This window comes from Pongo abelii, chromosome 7 (genome assembly GCF_028885655.2).
Source record: "Pongo abelii isolate AG06213 chromosome 7, NHGRI_mPonAbe1-v2.0_pri, whole genome shotgun sequence".
Taxonomy (NCBI): Eukaryota; Metazoa; Chordata; class Mammalia; order Primates; family Hominidae; genus Pongo; species Pongo abelii.
The window spans coordinates 83,629,269-83,649,807 of NC_071992.2; the positions used below are offsets into that span (position 1 = coordinate 83,629,269).

Here is a 20,539-nt window from a genome sequence, read left to right on the forward strand (position 1 = left end):
GGCCTTATGTAATCCTTCCTTCTCAGCCTCCCAAGGGATTTTGTGCATGAGCCACCATGCCAGGCTCAAGTCCAAATTTCTAAAACTAGAATTAACAGTCTCCATGTTGTGGCTCACATCTATCTCTTATGCTTGATTTCCTTCTTTTTTCCATCCAAATTGTATTGCACTCAACAAGAAATAGGGTGAAGTAGCCAGAAGACAGTACTTCTAGGTCATAGTTTTATTTACTTTCACATTTTTGTTCACGTCATTCCCTTTTCTTTCTCTGGCTGTGATCCCTCCTTCAAGTTCCAGCCTCCCTAGTCAGCCCCGCAGAAAGTGAGCTCACCCGCTGAGATCCTTTAGCGAGCACAGTGACTGCATCACAAATGACACAGTTTGTGTTCACTGCTTCAAGAAGTAGCCTCGTATTCTGAAAAAATCCACAGAAAGGCTTTGGATTGAATCTTGGCACCTGCCATTTACTAACCACATGGCCTTCAGGAGGTTACTTCCAGGTGCTGAAATTTAGTTACCTTCCCTGTAAATTGTAGATGGTTTTAGTGACTATTAAAACTAACATTAATTTCCCATGGAAAGTAATTTAAACTAAAATATCCACAATATAAAATATTTCCAAGAAGTATATGGGGAAGCATTTCAAAGGGAAGAGAATGGAGGATCACTATAACCTCCTGCTGAAAAAGATGCTGTATAATGTAGGCATTGATGCCCTCAAAATATCATTACACTTCCGTGCATCAAAGGACACAACATTCACAAATTACACATCTGATAAGAAGTGAATATCCAGAATATATGAATAACTCCTATAACTCAACAACAAAAACTAATTACTCAATTAAAAATGGACAAAGGACTTGAGTAGACATTTCTCCAAAGAAGATGTACAGATGACCAACAAGCATCTGAAAAGATACTCCACATCACTAATCACCAGAGGGAAAAAAACACGATGAGATACCCTCTGAGACCCATTAGGATGGCCACTATCAGAAAACAAACGAACAAAATGAAAAAATAGCAAGTGTTTGTGAGGATATGGAGAAAGTGGGACTTTGTGCACTGTTTGTGGGAATGTAAAATGGTGCAGCTACTATGGAAAATAGTATAGCAGTTCCTTAAAAAATTAAAAATAAAATACCATCTGTTATGGTTTGAATGTTTGTATCTTTCCAAAATTCATATTGACATGTAATCCCCAGTGCAACAGCATTAAGAAGCAGGGTCATTAGGAGGCGATTAGGCCATGAGGGATCCACTCTCATAAATGAGATTAGTGCCTTTATGAAAGGGCTTGAGGAAACCTGTTTGGTTTTTCTGCTTCCTCTCCACCATGTGAGCGTGCAGCAAGATGGCACCAACTCAGAGACAAAGAGCATGCTCTTACCTTCGGATTCAGACACTGAATCTGCTAGCATCTTGATCTGGACTTCCCAGTTTCCAAAATTGTAACAAATAAATTTATGTTATTTATACATGACCTAGTTCAAGTTATTTTGTTATAGCAGCAGGAATGAACTAAGATACCATATTATGAAGCCATCCCACTTCTAAGTATATATCCAAAAGAATTAAGAGCAAGATCTATAGGAAATAATTGGACACCCATGTTCATAGCAGCGTTATTCACAATGACCAAGAGGTGAAAGCAACCCAATGTTCACTGACAGATGAATGGATAAACAAAATGCAGTATATACATACAACGGAATAGTGTTCAGCCTTCAAAAAGAAGGTAATTGTGTCCCATACTACAACATGGATGAACCTCGAGGAACTTATGCTAAGTGAAATAAGCCAGTAATAAAAAGACAAATACTGCATGATTCTACTTATATGAAGTATTTAGAGTAATCCGATTTACAGAAACAGTGTAACAGTGGTTGTCATGAGCTGAGGGGAAGGGGAAATGGGAAGTTATTGTTTAATGAGTGTAGAGTTTCATTTTGCAAGGTGAAAGATGTCTGCCCAACATTGGTTCGCACAGAGATTGGCTGCACAACATAAATAAACTTAAGATAGTTGAACTGTACACTAAAAATGGTTAAGATGGTGAATTTTATGTTATGATTTTTCTGTAACTAAAAAATATAGTCTTTTGGGCTGGGTGCAGTGGCTCACGCCTGTAATCCCAGCACTTTGGGAGGCCGAGGAGGTGGATCACTTGAGGTCAGGAGTTCGAGACCAGCTTGGCCAACATGGTGAAACCCTGTATCTACTAAAAATACAAAAAATGAGTCGGGCATCGTGGCGGGCACTTGTAATCCCAGCTACTTGGGAGGCTGAGGCAGGAGAACCCCTTGAACACGGGAGGCGGAGGTTGCAGTGAGCCGAGGTCACGCTACTGCACTCCAGCCTGGGTGACAGAGTGAGACTCCATCTCAAAATATATATATATTATATGTATCTCAAAATATATATATATATATATCTCAAAATTTATATATATATCTCAATATATATATCTCAAAAAATATATATATGTATATTTGTGTGCATGTATATGTATATATTCTTTATAACATCAGTACATTCACAGGAGCTCTTAGAATAATGTCTACTGACCTAGGCAGATGTCATAAAGCAAAAGTAAACTTCAGTTAGAACAATTCCACTGGAGGTCTCAATAGTGAAGTACAGGACAGTCCTCCCTGATGTTCTAGCTTTAGTGTGGGGTATATTTTAGAGTATTTAGAGCAATAGGCAGTCTGTATATCTTTTAGATAACTCATCAGAAATACTGCTATCTTTAGCTCTTATTACATGTTGAGTGGTAGTGAGTCTGTTTCTAGTCCTTGAAACTTTAAATAGACATGTAACAATAATATATATATGTATATATATATATAATAACAATGTACTATTTAGTGCATACTAAATTCTAGACCTTGGACTAAGCATTTTATATAGATTATGCCATTTTATCTTAATAAACATAGTTAATATTTATTGAGAACTTACTATATGCCAGATAGCATTCTACATTATTTGCTTGCATTATCTCATTTAGTATTTACTAATATCTTGGGAAATAGGGAGTATTATCCACATTTGACAGGTGAGGAAATTGGGATCCAGAGGTTAATAAACTTAGCAGAAGTCACATAAAAAGAAAATAGAAGTGGAACACAAATCAAAGCCAGTTAGCTCCAGAGCCTATGGCTCTTAACAATTATATCATATTTATGAGACAGGTGCTATTATTCACCAGTTTAACAGATGGAATAACAGAAGCACTTGGAGTTTTATAAACTTCTCTTTGTCACATAGTAAGTGGAGGAGCTAGAACTGAAACCCAGACAGTTTAACAGACCAGAGTCTACACTCTCAATCTTTGCAATTGGTTATGTCATTACATTTCCTATCTTTGTGCCTAGTGCAGAGTAATTATTCAATTAATAATTGCTATGTTTATTACTAGAAACTTTTTGTCCACAATGGGTACTATTGTATAGCCTACGCTGAGCTTTTGGTAAATAATTACTGGGTAAATAACTAGCCAGAAATTACTAAAAGTTTATTTTTCTGTTTATGTTATTCTGCCTTTTGTGGCCTTTTGCTGGTTTTCCTACCACAAGACATTTTCTTTGTTATTCTATTACACTAAGAGCTCTGGTTGTTTTTATAAAGTAGTTGAGAGAGTTAAGACAGAATAATGTCTTAAAAAGAAGACATTTTTCCTCTTAAGAAATAGACTTCAGATAGTATAATGTTCATGCTCACAAAAATTCCTTTACCACGCAAGATAAATATATATGAGACCATGTAATAGACTCAATAGGCAGTTCATGAAGACTGTATTTATCAAGCACGTAGTGTGACAGGCAGTGTGCTAAGTGCTTTGAGGACACATTCTCACTTATACTCACAACAACCCCGTGAGAAAGCTCTCGTGATCTCCATTTTACACATAAGAAAATGAAAAGCCCAGAGAGTTTGGTGAGTTGAGCAAATTTAAGAGAGAGGTAATACAATGCACAATTCAAATTTGAGCATAAATTTACCTTCAAAACCCATTTACTTAATTGCTATGTAATCTTGCCTTCCTAAAAAGTTAGGAAGCTCAAGGAGGGCCTCTTTTAAGTTGCTTCACACTGGCTGTATGTGTACCATTGACATCAGCTGTAGACAGTGTGCCATGGGCTGTCAGGCCGCTTGACGCTTGCCTCACTAAGTACACCCATGGAAGGGGCAAAATCTTAACTCCTTCCAAGTGAGAATGTCTTTTCACCAGATAGCTTTGTTTTGCTATTCACTTTCTATTTCTGTTTATTTCTCCCCAGGCAGACAAATCTGAGTTTTATTGCTTTTTTTGGTCAGTAATTGGAGGATGTTCTGGGGATTTCCTGTAACAAGCAGAACATACTGAAATTGCCGTGATCCTGTTGTCTTGCTTCTGTGTTCCAGAATCTCTTGCCTACTCACATGTGACCTACATGTGCATTATATGATATTTTGGGCAGTAGGAAAATATCTGTAGAGCTGCTTTATATGCTATGTTGGTCGTATGTTTGATGTTTATCAGGTAAAATTTCTAATACTAAGAAAGATAGCCATGTAAACTTCGCTCTAAGTTCTCTCAGCATGGTTGTGGTCCATGTTTGTCTTAAAAATGTGGTCCATGTTTGTCTCTCAAAAATAAAACTTGGAAAGTGACAACCCAAGAAAAATATTTGCAGTTTATATCACAGACAGAAGTTAATATTTCTAATTGTAGGGAGCTTCTAAAAACAGAGAATAAAAGACCTAAATTCCGTATAAGCCATATAAATTCCAAATGAGCCATATAAGGAGGTTATTTATAGAAAAAAATCCTCTTAACTATATAAAAAGATGCTCAGCTTTGCTCAAAATGAGATAAATGCAAATTAAACATTACTGCTTACCTGGCAGATTAACAAAAATCCCCATTTGTCAGATACTCTGTTGGTGAGGCACTGGAAACACAGACAATTTCACACATTGCTAGTGGGAATGCAAAATGCTACAAACACTATGCAGGGAAATTTTACAATATCTAGTATATTGTATGTGCAATTATTCTTTGATGAAATGATCCTATTTCTATGAATCTATTCCAAAGACACACTGGCAAAAATACAAAAAGACCTATATGTGTGGCTGTACCTTGTCATACTATTTTAATAACAAAAGAGTAGAAAAACCAAAATGTCTATTAAAATAAAAATACTGGATAATTACAGTATATCCACACAAGACAGTACTATACAGCTATACAAATGAAAGGATATCTCTGTGTATTAAGGAATGACCCCTGGGATAATATATTGCTAAATGAAAAAAGGAAGGGACAGAAATGTGTTCTTAGTATGCTACCATTCATCTAAGTAAGTGTAATGAAAATATAGATACATATTTGCTTCTATTTTTTGGGGGGTGTGGGGGGAAGGGAGTTTCGCTCTTGTTGCCCAGGCTGGAGTGGAATGGTGCGATCTTGGATCACTGCAACCTCCGCCTCCCGGGTTCGAGCGATTTTCCTGCCTCAGCCTCCCGTGTAACTGGGATTACAGGCATGCACCACCATGCCCAGCTAATTTTGTATTTTTAATAGAGATGGGGTGTCTCCATGTTGGTCAGGCTGCTCTCGACCTCCCGACCTCAGGTGATCCACCCGCCTCAGCCTCCCAAAGTGCTGGGATTACAGGCATGAGCCACGGTGCCCAGCCCATATTTGCTTCTGTGAAAACTAAAACAACAATAGCAAAACCTGCCCTCCTGTGAAATACACACACCTACATGCATATGCACACACATCAAATTGTTTTTAAAAGTTGCCTATGGCAGAAGAGATGGTATGGGGGTAGAAATAAAGAAAGGTAAAGATAGGAGAAGATAGGGATAGAAGCTTGCCCTTTTAGAATTTTGAATATTTGACTTTGGAACAACTTAAATATTAAATCTTAAAACAGTAATTTATTATTATCCAAAACAAAATGAAACAAGTGAGCACAACTGCATTTCAATTTTTTGGCATAAACATGCTGAGATGAATTACTCTAAGCCATTATCAACAGTGATTTGATTGTCTCTAGTGGGAGGTACTCTAAGGACAGGGAGAACAGCACCACAGTCTGAAAGTGTTTTTAGTAATCGTGTTGTTAATGATAGTGCTGATATAATTATAATGAGACTGTTGTGTGTGCTTTGCGTGATATACAGAAGAAGTAATTATGTTGGTATCTTTAAGAACTAGAATTTTTGGCATGGGGAAAAGAAATATATATATATATATATATATACACATATATTATACATATATATACATATATATATACACATATATATATACATATATATATATGTAAGGTCAATAAATTTAAGTAAAAATATTATAATCCTGATTTCAAATCAGAAATATAATTAAGAACCCACTATTTTTTCTTTTAAAAAATGAAATGCACATTCTAGTGGCTGTCAGCACAACTACAGCCCAGAGATTGTTTTCTAAATAGCATTTGCTTTTAAAAGGAACCAAGTCTCCTTGGAGAAATGGCTGAATCTGGGACTGTACTAAGAAAGTACAAGTTGAGTCTGGAATATCTTTTTTTAAAAATAACTTCAGGGGGTACATGTGCAGGTTTGCTGTATGAGTGTATTGCGTGAAACTGAGGTTTGGGGTATGAAAGATTCCATCACCCAGGTAGTGAACATAGTATCCAATGAGTAGTTTCTCAGCCCTTGCCCCTCTCTCTCCCCACTCTAATAGTCCCCAGTGTCTATTGTTCCCATCTTTATGACCATGTGGGCCATAGCTAAGCTAATGCTCAGCTCCCACTTATAAGTGAGAACATGTGGTATTTGGTTATCTGTTCCTGCATTAATTCGCTTAGGATAATGGCCTCCAGCTGCATCCATGTTGTTGCAAAGGACAAGATTTTGTTCTTTTATATGGCTGCATAGTTGGAATATTTTTTAGTGCCAGAAAGCAAAGATACATTCAAATAATGATGGGACTTGTCAAAAGGACACAGGAGCCAGATTATCCGGGCTTCTCCTGGCAAAATCTGGGAAAATTCAAGCATAAAAATAAATAATAATGGAAATGTGTTATAGCCCATTAAATAAAATAATAATCCATATGTCCATACTGATATACATACAGCCATACATCCATACATTAGGTGAAGGAGGATGCATAGTACACTACCAACAAATAAATTTAGAAGGAATGATGGAATTAGAAAGCCACAAATTGGCAACCGTCATAGTAGTTGATGCAGTCAGGTGTCAGCAAAGGATGTTAAAATTTGTAGGTAAAATTTTGGTGAATTCCAAGATATTCCCCAGAACATACTTATTAATTAACAAAAAGAGCAACTTTTCACTGGAGAAACCTGGAAGATACCACCTGAACCAGGTGATCAAGGTTAATACCTTCAGTGAGAGGAAAAATCAACATCATGTGTCTTTTGATATGAAAAGAATATTGATATAGGATGTTTGTCTCCTCCAAATCTCATGTTGAAATGTAATCCCCAATGTCGGAGGTGGGGCCTGGTGGGAGGTGATTGGATTGGGGGCGGATCCCTCATGAATGGTTTAGCACCATTCCGTTGGTGATGTTAATTCTTGTTCAGTTAGTTCATGTGAGATCTGGTTGTTTAAAAGTATGTGCGACCTACCTCCTCACTCTCTTGCTCCCGCTCTGGCCATGTGAAATGGTGGCTCTGCATAGCCTTCAGCCATGACTCCTGAAGACTTCACCAGAAGCAGATGCCAGCACCGTGGTTCCTATACAGCCTGCAGAACCATGAGCCAATTAAACCTCTTCTTAAAATAAATTACCTAGACTCAGGTATACCTTTATAGTAACAAAAATGGCCTAACAGAAATATATCACTTCTGTGTTATTCTTTCCAAAGTGCATACTTGAATATAATCATAAGGAAACATTGGAAAACACCAGTTGAGGGACTTCTAAAAAATAACTGGCCCATACTTTTCAAAAACATGAAGGTCATAGATCAAAGAAAGCCTGAAAACTTTCAGGTTAAAGGAGATTTTTAAAAATGACAGTTGAATGCCACGTGGGATCCAGGATATTCTTTTACTATGAACAACAGTATTCCGATAATTGGGGAAATTTAAACAAGGTTGGTGCATTAGTATTGTATTATTATACTTTGACCATATAAGAAAATGTCCTATACGCTAAAGTGTTTAGGGACAAAAGAGCATCATATCTGCAACTTACTTTCCAGTGGTTCTGAGGAAGTTTTATATGTAAAGAAGAGAACACTCACCCACACACATCCACACACACACCCACCCACCCCTCAACACACACACAGATGAGACAGAAAAAAATGGTAAGGCAAAGTGTCAACCAAAATAGTAATGCAAAATACGAACCAACAGTGTTAACATTACTACATTAACCATTAACATTCGGGCAAATCAGGGGAAGGGTATACAGAATTTTTTTTTTTCTTTTTGCAACTTTTCTGTAAGTCTGAATTATATTAAAAAATTTTTTTAAATAGATACTTCTCAATCTAAGCTGTCTGCACAAACCACTGCGGACAGGGAGGCAGGGGGAGAAGCTTGGGAATAAGAGACATTTGCCATGGCTGAACACTTCAAAGAAATAATTAGATGTCCCATCTGTCCAAATGATCTTGGAGAACCTGTGCAACTGAAATGTGGATATGCCTGCTGCCTCCAATGCATCAGTTCATTGTAGAAGGAGCCCCATGGGGAAAGTTTACTGTGCTCCTTCTGCTCTGTGGTCTCTCCTAAGAATAACATCAAGCCCAAGTTCAAGCTGAGGGCGCTGGTTTCCATGATCAAGGAACTAGAGCTCAAGCTGAAATCTATTCTAACAACGAACCCAAGGATGAAGAAGTTTCAAGTGGATATGACCTTGGATGTGGACACAGCCAACAACCATCTCACCATTTCTGAAGACCTAAGTAGTGTCCATTTGGGAATTTCAGCCAGAATAGGAAGGAGCAAGCTGAGAGGTTCAACTCTGCACTGTGTGTCCTGGGTGCCCTGGCTTCACTTCCAGCCGCCGTTACTGGGAGGTGGATGTGGGCACCAGCAAAGTATGGGATGTGGGCATTTGTAAGGAATCTGTGAATCAACAGGGGGACATTGTACTTTCTTCAGAACAAGGCTTCTGGACTGTAGGTTCCAGAAAAGGAAAGATCTTTGCTGCCAGCACTATGCCTTTGCCTGTTCTCTAGAGGTGAGTCCCCAGTTGCACAGAGTGGGAATTTTCCTGGATATAGGTATGAGTTTCATTGTTTTGTTTTTTTTTTATAATGTTAGTGATAGGTGCCATATCTACACACTCAACAAAATTTCTTTTAGCCACTGTGTCCATTTTCTGCTCATAAACGTGAAACTCAGGATGGAGCTTTGTGAGTATCTGTCCTGTGATCAATCCAGACAATGCCAGTCCCCCAATTTATTCTGGGGAAAGTAAATAAACATTTGAATATAATCATCAATAGGAAGTTTCTGTATGCTCATAGTCAGAGCTAAGAATTTTCTGCTAGATACACATAGGTACAAAGGGTAGAAGGGAAAGATCAGTCAATTTTGTTGTCATATTGCTTTCTTCAATAAGTAAATATTTTGACATTTCAAAAAAAAGATATTTCTTAGTTTATCCACTTATTACCAACCCAACAGAATTAGTACTCTGTGTGTGTGTGTGTCCAGATTCTCGTCTTTAAGGATGTTTTTTGTTTGTTTGATTGTTTGTTTGTTTTTTGACAGAGTCTCGCTCTGTTCCCAGGCTGGAGTGCAGTGACATGATCTCAGCTCACTGTAACCTCTGCCTCCCAGGTTCAAGCGATTCTCCTGCTTCAGCCTCCTGAATAGCTGGGATTACAGGCGCATGCCACCATGCCCGGCTAACTTTTGTATTTTTAGTAGAGATGGGGTTTCACCATTTCACGTTAAGAGGAATCAGGTCCCTTAGAATAATGGTTGATTCCAGGTCTGGAGCAAGGAATATACAAAAAGTGCCTGAAATAGCTCTATCTTGTACCAGAAGGCAAAAACACTACCAAAGGTCACTAAGATTTTGTCAAAAGAGCTCGGAGTTAGCATAAGTAATCTTCCACTGGGAAGAGTTGAGGATTTAAAGATGAGTAAGAATAATAACCCCAATATAGTGAGTTATAGCAAATATTTTAAAATCCACGTGTTCATTTAAAAAAAAGCCATCGTTAATCATTTTCGGGGGATGTTAGGGGACCAAGTTCTTATTTTAAAAAATTAGTAAAAGTAGAGGGAAAAAATCAAACATTTGATCTGCTTTTCCTATACAAATTACACTTAAAGGTAGCCAAATATTTGAGGACAGGAAATTTCTCTTTACAGAAGTATTCCAGTATATAAATGAATGTAGAATTATGAAATTAGACAATTACCATTTGGCAATGGTAGTACATTAATGGATCTAGCAATAATTATCAATGCTGCCAACATCACTGAAGAATCAGTGGGACATTATGTGCCTCCAGATGAAACGATAACCATTCTCTCTCAAGTAGTATTGGCAAAAACAAAAACAACAGAAAACTTTAATCCAGATCTAACTACCAGTTTATGGAAATTACAAGGAGCAGAGGAACGTTTCAAACCACATCACAAGAATGTGAAGGGGAAAATACAGACTGTGGAAAACTTACAAGATAAAAAGCTCAAAAGGCCCAGGTTTTCTGAACAACAAAAAGCATAAGAGAAAAATGGAAGCAGAGGAACAGAAGCTATAGATTAAGAGAAATGTAATAATTAAGAGAAATGTAAAAGACTGTCCATCAGTTGCAGTGTATGGAGTCTTGCTTAGCCTGACTTGTCCAGAGATAATTTTCCTAGATAAACAGGGATATTGGAAAACTAATTAAATATTTGTTTATATTAGAGTATTATTGTTATCTATGTTAATACTATTACATTTGTTTACCAAAAAATGTACTTTTTAAATAAGTACATACCAGAATATTTACAAATGATATGATGAATGAGATTTGCTTTGACATAATCTGGGCAAGGAAGGGGGAATGTAGAAGGGATGTGCCAGGTGGGGTGGGGGTTGCGGATAAAAACGAAGTGAGTTTACCCTTGAATTGATGGTTGATGAAAATGTGTGTGGGTACAAAGGCATTCATTTATCTTTCCACTTTTGTATTTGTATGAACATTTTCATAATAAAGAGTAAAAAGTTTTAGATCATAGGTAGGATGCAGAAGATAGGAAAGAAAGGGAGAAGAGAGAATATTGGGCACCTGTTGGGAAACATATGAGGTGCTTTTTTGATGTGCTATTAAATTTAGTTCTCAAAACGGTCCAATGGAGTAGTTATGCTCTTTTATTTCTTTTTTTTTTCCAAATAAGAAAACTGGGGCTAAAGTGACTCAGTGATTTGCTCAAGATCTCAAAACCAGTACTTGATAGATGTGGAATAAATATACACCTCCTGGGTTCTGATCCTTCATTTGTGTCACTCCAAGTCCATACTATAGTGTTAGACCCAGTTAGATCTGGATTTAATTAATTAGTCTACTGTAAAAGGGAAAATGAATTTCATGTATTATTTTAACAGCTTTATTGAAATATAATTCACATATCACAAAATACATCCTTTTAAAGTATATGGTTTAGTAGTTTTTAGGATATTCACAGAGTTGTGCAATCATCACCACAACCTAAATTTAGAACAATTTCATCATCCCCAAAAGAAACTCTATCCATTGCAGTTACTCTCACTCCCCAGTCCCTCCAACTCCTCAGCCCTAGACAACCACTAATTTATTTTCTGTTTCTATGAATTTTTCTATTCTGGAAATTTCATATAAATGCAATCATATAGTACGTGACCTTTTGTGACTGTTTTCTTTTACTTAGAATAATGTTTTCAAGGTTTGTCTATGTTGTTGTGTCTCAATACTTCACTTCTTTTTATTGATGAATAATATTCCATTGTATGGGTATGCCACATTTTCTTATTCATCAGTTGACGGATCTTTGAGTTGTTTCTACTTTTCAGCCATTATAAATAATGTTTCTATGAATATCTGTGTACAGGTTTTTGTATGGACATGTCGTTTCATTTCTTTGAGTTATATACAGAGGATGGGAAATGCTAGGTCATATGGTAACTCTGTGTTTAAAATTTTGAGGAACTGCCAAACTGATTTTCTTTGTTTTCTTTTTTCTTTCTTTTGAGACAGAGTCTTGCTCTGTCACCCAGGCTGGAGTGCAATGGCACGATCTTGGCTCACTGCAACCTCCACCTTCTGGGTTCCAGCTATTCTCCTGCCTCAGCCTCCCGAGTAGCTGGCATTACATGCATGTGCCACCATGCCTGGCTAATTTTTTTTTTTTTTTTTTTTTGAGACAGTCTTGCTCTGTCGCCGAGGCTGGAGTGGAGTGGTGTGATCTCGGCTCACTGCAACCTCCACCTTCTGCATTCAAGTGATTCTCATGCCTCAGCCTCCCAAGTAGCTGAGATTACAGGTGACCGCCACCATCCCCGGCTAGTTTTTGTATTTTAGTAGAGATGGTGTTTCACCATGCTGGCCAGGCTGGTCTCAAAGTCCTGACCTCAGGTGATCCACCTGCCTCAGCCTCCCAAAGTGCTGGGATTACAGGCGTGAGCCATCGTGCCTGGCCTAATTTTTGTATTTTTAGTAGAGACGGGGTTTCACCATGTTGGTCAGGCTAGTCTCGAACTCTTGACCTTAGGTGATCTGCCTGCCTTGGCCTCCCAAAGTGCATGGTGAGCCACCATGCCTAGCCCCAAATTGATTTTCACAGGGGCTGTGCCACTTTACATTCCCACCAGCAAGTATGGAGGGTTCCAATTTCTTCACATCTTGGCCATCATTTGTTATGGTTTGTCTTTGAAATTATAGCCATCTTCATGAGAGTGAAGTAGTATTTCATTGTAGTTTTTATTTACATTTTTAAATGACTATTTATGTCGATAATGTATTATTGAATATTAGATCGTTATTACTTGAATTTTGTATCATTCTTTCATTCACTCAAAGAATGCCAGTAGGTAGTGGGTTTGGTGGTGAGAAGTTGAACAAATTCTCTTCTGTTTGCTTTCATTTTCTCACTGAAAGAATGAGCAACATGACTGGCTGAGAATCAGGCAAGGGAGAGGTATTGAAGTTAACTGAGGAATAAAAATATATCTGAACCAAAACTGAAAAACTGAACTAGTTGGAATTCAGTTAATCTAGCAAATTTTTTTTTTTACTTTCAAAAGTTGTTATGACTGTATCATGCATCAAAATATATAAAGCATAATATAATGATCACCTAGATAACTACCACGTAGCTAAAAATAACTCGTCAGTGAAACCAACCTCTATTGGATGGTAGCCAACTCCATCTCTATTCTGAATTTTAACTTTATCCCCTTGGAGTTTTTCTTTTTTTTTGGTTTTGTTATGTTACTACACACACACACACACACACGTGTGCATGCACACACACACACTCAGATACAAAATTAGAAGATGACTTTCTCAGCAATATGGCATTTACATCATGTACATTTTATTATTAGATAATGCAAGATTTCTCTCTAAAGAGATTATATCAATGTATACTCCCACCAACAGTTCATAATTTTTTTAACTCCTGATCCTAGCCAACATTGTCTGTTATCCAACATTTTAATGAAAATTGCTTCTCATAGATTTAATTAGTAATTTTATAATTATTTTATGAGATGGGGTCTCACTATATTACCCAAGTTGGACTTGAACTCCTGAGTTTAAGCAATCATGCTGCCCCAGCCTCCTGAGTAGCTGGGACTACAGTCATGTGCCACTGCATCTGGCTATGCAGTTTCATAATTTTTAACAACAAAGTTAAATGCCTGATTATTTTTTTGCCCATTTTTATTGCTCATTTTTTTCTTTTGAGTTTGTGTGAGTTTGTTATATATCCTGGATGCCAACCTTTGTTAGTATACATGTCTCAATTATTTCCTAATTTGGAGGATTGTCATCACTTTTTAAATAGTGCCTTCTGTTAACATAAATGTTTAACATTAACTTGTGGTATTGATGCTTTGTTTTAGAAATCCTTTCCTACTTGGAGTCATAAAAATACTGTTTTTTCTTTTCTTCTAGAAGTTTTGTTTTTCACATTTTGGTCTTTAATCTACCACATCTGTTTTTTAATATGGTGAAAAGTTGGAATATATTTTTCCTCACATGGATGATAAGTTTTCTAGAGCCATTTTTGAAGTTTGTCATTTGTCCATTGATATGCATGCTTTTTCTGCCACTTACATTGTTTCTGAGCCCTCTGTTTTCTTCCATTGGCCTAATTGCTTATTTCTGTTATTCTATTGAGTTTGGAGTTACATTGTGTTTTAGACTGTTATGGGAGGATTGACATCTTCACCTTTCTGAGTCATCCTACCTATGAATACAGCATAATTCCATTTAATTAAATTTTACAAAATTTTACAATAAAGTCATGCAAATTTTTATTGAATTGATTCCTTGGCATCTTGTATTTTTGGCTATTATTATAAATTTGCTATCTGTTTCATAAGTTACATTTATTGGCAAATAGGAATAAAAATGGTTTTTGTAATTTTATCTTAAATCCAGTAAACTTGCTGAACCCATTGATTTATTACTTGTCTCTGAATTCTCTTAATTTTTCTATATTAAAAAAGACAGTTTTTTGTTTGTTTGTTTGTTTCCATTAGATGATGAGACTGACATGAGATAATCAGATTAAACACTACCATTAGAAAAGGGGAGGTTCATACAAACCACTGTCTCATAGAAATTCTGAAATCTTGCTGGGCAAATGTCATCAGATCTTTTTACCCAGGAGTGTGGGGGTATTCCTTAATTGCACCCAGAGAGTGGGAACTGGATTCCCTGAGAGTCTCCATTTATTCTTCTCCACAGCTCTTGGCTTTACCCTCTGGAAGTTTCTTTCCTTTTTGTTAACCTCTTTGGCCACTTCTAAGAGGGCATTGGAAAAGATGCCTTTGAGCAACTTCCTCAGCTTACTTACTTACTGTAGAAAACTGGGGGCCCAGAGGGCTTTTTATATCTGAAACAGTTTCAGCCGCTTTAACTCCAGGCTGATGCTTTTGTCAATGAAATTGTCCCAAATAATTTATGGATTTCCTTTATATAGTTTGATTCCTCTCCTCTTCTTATGTGAAAAACTATATCCACAATTATTTTTAAGACAAGCCTGTTTTTCTAGATTTAATTACTGGTAATTTAGGTGTTGTGAAACACCTTGAATAGGCACCATTTCAGTTTTTTTCAGAGGTCTTAACAAAGGGTCTTATAGTTACATCCTTGATCTCTTCTTTACCCGAAGGCCGTATCTTTCTGGCAAGGCCGTGAATTTAATATTTTCACAAAGATATATATCAATCTTAAACTATTTGTCTAGAAAGACCAGAGATAAGAAACTCAGCCAGACTCTTCATGTTTTTTTCTGAGTTTTGCTTGCAAATTGGCCGGTTATTTTCTAAGCTCATCTATTTATTAAAGACACTCATCATATGTAGCTAAAATCAAGTGGATAATATTTGCAATACTTTTCCTTCTTGCCCAATTTTGAAAATTTATTAGGTTCTCTTTCTATCTTCCAAGTTATCATAGATGATAGTTTTACCAAACACTTTAATGGCACATAACACTGGTCTCCATTTTTCCAAACTTTCATAATAATTTTCTTACATTTTTATAGCCTCCCTTGCAACTATATCCCAAAATCAATGGCATATATTTTGGGCTTTTATTAGTCAACACTCTACTTCTAGGATAAATTTCTACCTCATTTAGCCATAGCTACATACTAATTTACTCCAAAACTCAGTGGCTGAATACAATAAATATTTCTCCTACTTTCCTGGGGTTTGGCTGATTTAGGCTGGTTCTTGGCTGGATGGGCTCAACAGGTCTCAGTTGGGCCCTCTCATGTGTCTAGAGGTTGGCTGGCTGTCGGTTGATATAATCTGGGCTTGTCCAGAGTGACTTCAGTCTGTTCCAAATATTTTGCATCTGCCTTTTGAGACTGGCGGACAAGCATAGGTGTATCTTTCTCAAGAGGATGACAGAAATGCAAGAGAGCAAGTAAAACAATGCACGGCATCTGGAAGCCATGGCAACAAAAATTCAGACTTGCAGACAATTTGAATGGTGAATAAGACAGGGTTTTATTGGGTGAAAAAGGAAGAAAAGGGGGAAACAGGGACTCTCGCTAGGCCAGAGTCCCTGCTAGAGTGCTTCCTGCCTCTCAGTTCGAATTGCAGTTTCCACACAGGAAGAGGAGGGGCCAGGTTCCTCCCTGCTGCAAATGTTGTGAACTTCTGGGTCTCCACCCCAGTGCTCAGGCCAGGTGGAGTTTTTCTGGGGACCTCTCTCCCACCTGGCTGTCTTCCCCCCTCTAAAGAAGTACATCTAACTGCTGTTAAAATAAGGATAAGGATAAAGACCAATCTTAACTGCTTCCTGCTGACAGGGGGCACTGTGTTGCGGGAAAACGGCAGTCAGAGCTCCCTCAGAGGCCAATCTAAGGGTTCCAGCAGAAGGGGCCATTGTCAAAGGCTCTGGCTGCATGACTGCTTGGAGTTTGATTGCCTGAAGGCAAGAGCAGACAAACTGGGTTATTAGAAAGCATGTATCAAAGCAAAACAAGGGGAGCTAAGGACAGCTCAAAAATCCCAAGGCCTTTTAGCAGTGTGCACAGGGAGAAGGAAGACAAAAGCCTTCTGGCAAAAAAAAACTTTATCCTTTTGCTGGCATGTTGGGCTTCTGGGTTCCCTTCCCCTGAGCTCAATCCTAAGCCAACCCATTTAAGACTTGGGAAATTAAGTTCTCCCAGTTTGGAGGATGCACTGAAGTGTGTGTCTCATAGTACAGAGACACAATTACCTGCTTGTGAAGAGAGAACCATGGAGGAGAAAGAAAAATGAAGGCATTTTTTAAAGGAGTCCCAGGGATTTGGGATGCATTTGAAGGGGGTACAGACTGAAGATGAATGGCTAACCCATCTAGAAAGAGGGGAGCAGGCATCCCTGGTTCCCTTCTCTTCCTAGCAGATACCTGGGGTAAGTGAGGGAGAGAAGGAAGAGCATCTTCTTTCCCTCTTTCATCCTTGCGTGCCTGAATCCTGGAGACCATGGCAGATGCTGTCATGGGTGTCAAAGTGACTTGCACCCATGAAGCAGGGGGCCAAGGGGGTGGAATCATCTGCTTTTATCCACATACATCCTATCTCCCCTGCTGTCAGTAGCCTCAAATTTCCTAGGACTCATTTATGCCATAGATACTAACGTGGCCTTTATCCATGGAACAGGAAGCTTGGGCTTGGCTTAATTGGCAGGAATCAGCCATGCTCACCTGTGCTGTGCCTTTTAACATCTGTCGTTGTCTGCCTCTGGATCCTGTAAATCCAGTTTTTTTCTTAGGGCTTTGACCCAAAGCTTGGAATTGAGTCTGGGACAAAATGTGCCTTGAGGAGTTGCATGCACTCCCTATTGTAAGCCAAATACCAAGGTGAAATTGCAGAACTGAGTCCTCCTCCCCCAAGGGAGAGGAAAGGATGTCTTATGATAGACCCAGAAAACTGGTAACTATAGTTATGCTTGTAGGATTTGGGTGGATGGTGCTTGGCTTTGGTTAGCTCCCTTGGTCTTACTTTCCCAAAAGGAAACCTCTGAGGGATGGGCATCCTATTTATCCCATCACCTGGCAGGATTTGCAGGATAATTGCTCAGAACTAGAATATTAACCCAGGTTTTTACATTAGCTATTCCTCTTATTCTTTTGGAGCTGCCATCAGAGATTGCTGGTTGGTTCACAGGAACAAGCAGGGTTAGTCTAAAATGTAGGTAAAAACTGAAAAACAACTAGTGAGTTTAGAACTTAATGACAAATGTATGATAAGTTTTGAAACATGATTTCTGTCTTTCCTGTCCTCATTTATATTGAGAAAAAAATCATAATAGAACCGAGTTGTTTGCAAAATAGACTTTAATCTTATACTTGGCCTGATTATTTGCATAAAGTGCAGCAAGAATAATTATTTCTACATAGGCCTTTTGGATTGGCTTTGAGGGAACTCTGTTCCCCCCAAGGAATCTCAGATAAGGCCTTTAAAGCCCATCCAAGCCATGGGTTGGGTATTCTCCAATACCTGTGAGTTGTGTGATCCTCTTCCCTTAAGGTCTGAAGATAAACTTGGATCTCCTCGGCCTGTTAGAAAGTAACATTCTTCACTGACAATATGTCAGGAACCCTGTACAGGGACTGCATAGATGAGGGTATGAGGCCAGTCTCCCCAATGGGCTTATATTGGCTCTGCAAGTTGAGATTGACTCCTTAAAGGGAAGCATACTTTTCCAGTCAAAGCCTTGGTAAAATAACCACTTTCTCCAATTGTGTCCTGTTGCAAAAGAAAAATGGATTCTTATGGCACTGATGCAAACAACTATATTGCTGTTATAAATAAATTTTTTGGTGCTGCCAAAGAAATAGCACTCAAACATAAATTTGATTTTCTCAGCAAGGCAATTTTTACTTCTATAGAATGGTGCGCCTCATGGATGGAGCAATGGTGAGAGCACACCTGAACAAGGGAGGAGAATGGGTTTTTATTCCTGATGCAAGTAGCCCCTACTGCTGTGTCATTCCCCTATTGACTAGGGTTGGGCTGCACAGTCTAAGCTAATTTCGAATGGCTATTTTAAAGAGAGCAGGGGTGCTAGTTGGAGTGGGGGCAGTGAGTAGTTTGGCGGGAAGGACAGTTACAGAACAGGTGACTAAGGATGAGTCAGGATGGAGCAGGTGACCAGCGGTGACTCAGGTCAAAGCAGATGACCAGGGGAACAGATGTGAATTACTGATTAGAACTGACAGGAAAGTTTTTTACTGAAACTAGAGGCAAGGGGTGAAGAGAACCAGGAAGTTAAATTTTAAAATGGAGAACAGAAAATAAGAGGGCTGAACATACTGACATGCTGATTCTTTGAAGAGAAACTTGGGGTTCACTATATTCAACAATGCCATAAGTTAAGAATACTCATGGATAGTTTCCAAATTCTAGAAGAACCAGGCAGAGAGAAACAAACATGCTCCAAATTTTGTTTGTAAGACTATAACTTACTCAATTATTAAAGGCTGTAAATAGTTCAAAATAAGCTTCCTTGACTCTGAAAAACAAAATATGGATCAGCAATATTCGAAGCAAAAGTCAAAAAGGTTGCTTCAGCTTTCTGATTTTAGTCCATTTAGTTAACTCTGGTTTTGCTTGATATTTGTGAACACTTCATCTCTTTATGAAGTGTTTTTTTTCTTTATTCAAATGTCACAATCTTCAAATTTATCAGAAGCCTGTATTTGGGAGCACCTGTTAAATTTCTATAGCTTATTCTCAACCATCTTTTGAAAAGGATTAAAACAAGACAATAATTGTCTGTGAATAGCAAAATGTCCAGGATAGTTACAGTTAGAAACACAACTGACAAAGAAGTTTGGTTATCTTTGTGGTTTACCATAACTTATAACATAACAATGTTAATTATGATTGATAGCATATACTTAGACATTAGAATTTTAGAAATCCCATACAATTTTGGAACATACATTAGCATTATTCACAAAAATATAACCTAAAGAAGATTGAACATCATTTTGGCAATCCTGTGTACCTAAACATGTTAAATAATCCTGTTTACCTTTCTTTCTGGATGTTTCAGGGGCCCTTTGAACCATTCAAAAAGCCAGGTGTCAGGGAAAACAATTCTGAAAATGAAGTTTGATTTGGGGAAGGCTGTCAAATATGTTCGAGATTTAAAACACCTGATATTATGAAATAGAATTCCACATTATCATAAATTATTTTGCCAAAATGATGAATCAGAAATTTTAAATAAGTAAAAACCTTTTATAACCTTTTATAACTAAATATAACATATTTGGTCAATATGTTCACACAGAGAACCTCTTCTGCAAGATTAATTTTCAGAGTTCTTCCACCACTTGTTTGAACTTTTAGCTTTTCCTATCTAATTTAAAGCAGTCCTTTAACCCTAGGCAAACATTTACGTTTCCATACCTTCTTATAACCTTTTACCAAAAAAAAAACCACCACCAACAAATTTTACTGTTCTTACACACCTTGCATGTATATCTATTTCCAGTAGTCTCAATTACATGTTATAATTGTAACTCCTAGCAATATTTCACTTTAAGGTAAAACTTGGTAAGTTGCTTTAATTGTGTGCTAAGTGCAGCCACGGTTTGACTCCAGCATAATTAAGGGAGTGATTATTTCCATATGTCCCCAGGCCTTACCAATTGTGAAGCCGGCACATCAAATAGTTTCAAAACCAAAAAAGCAGTTTGTAACCTCAAAACACTTAGCAAACCTTTCCTCTGACCTGCATATTTTAGTTCACGTCCATTACATTTTAATGATCCCTGCATTTTACCAATAACCTTTAAGGCTGTTTTTATTTCTGAAAGATTAAAGTCACATGAACTGAAAG

General features: G+C 37.7%; 1 protein-coding gene and 1 pseudogene across 5 annotated transcripts in view; both read left to right on the forward strand.

The window, feature by feature from the left end:
- The window catches only part of C7H8orf34 (chromosome 7 C8orf34 homolog), a 502,481-nt gene that overhangs the window by 156,181 nt on the left and 325,761 nt on the right, over positions 1 to 20,539 (forward strand).
- On the forward strand, positions 8,594 to 9,461 carry LOC100452732 (ret finger protein-like 4A; annotated as a pseudogene).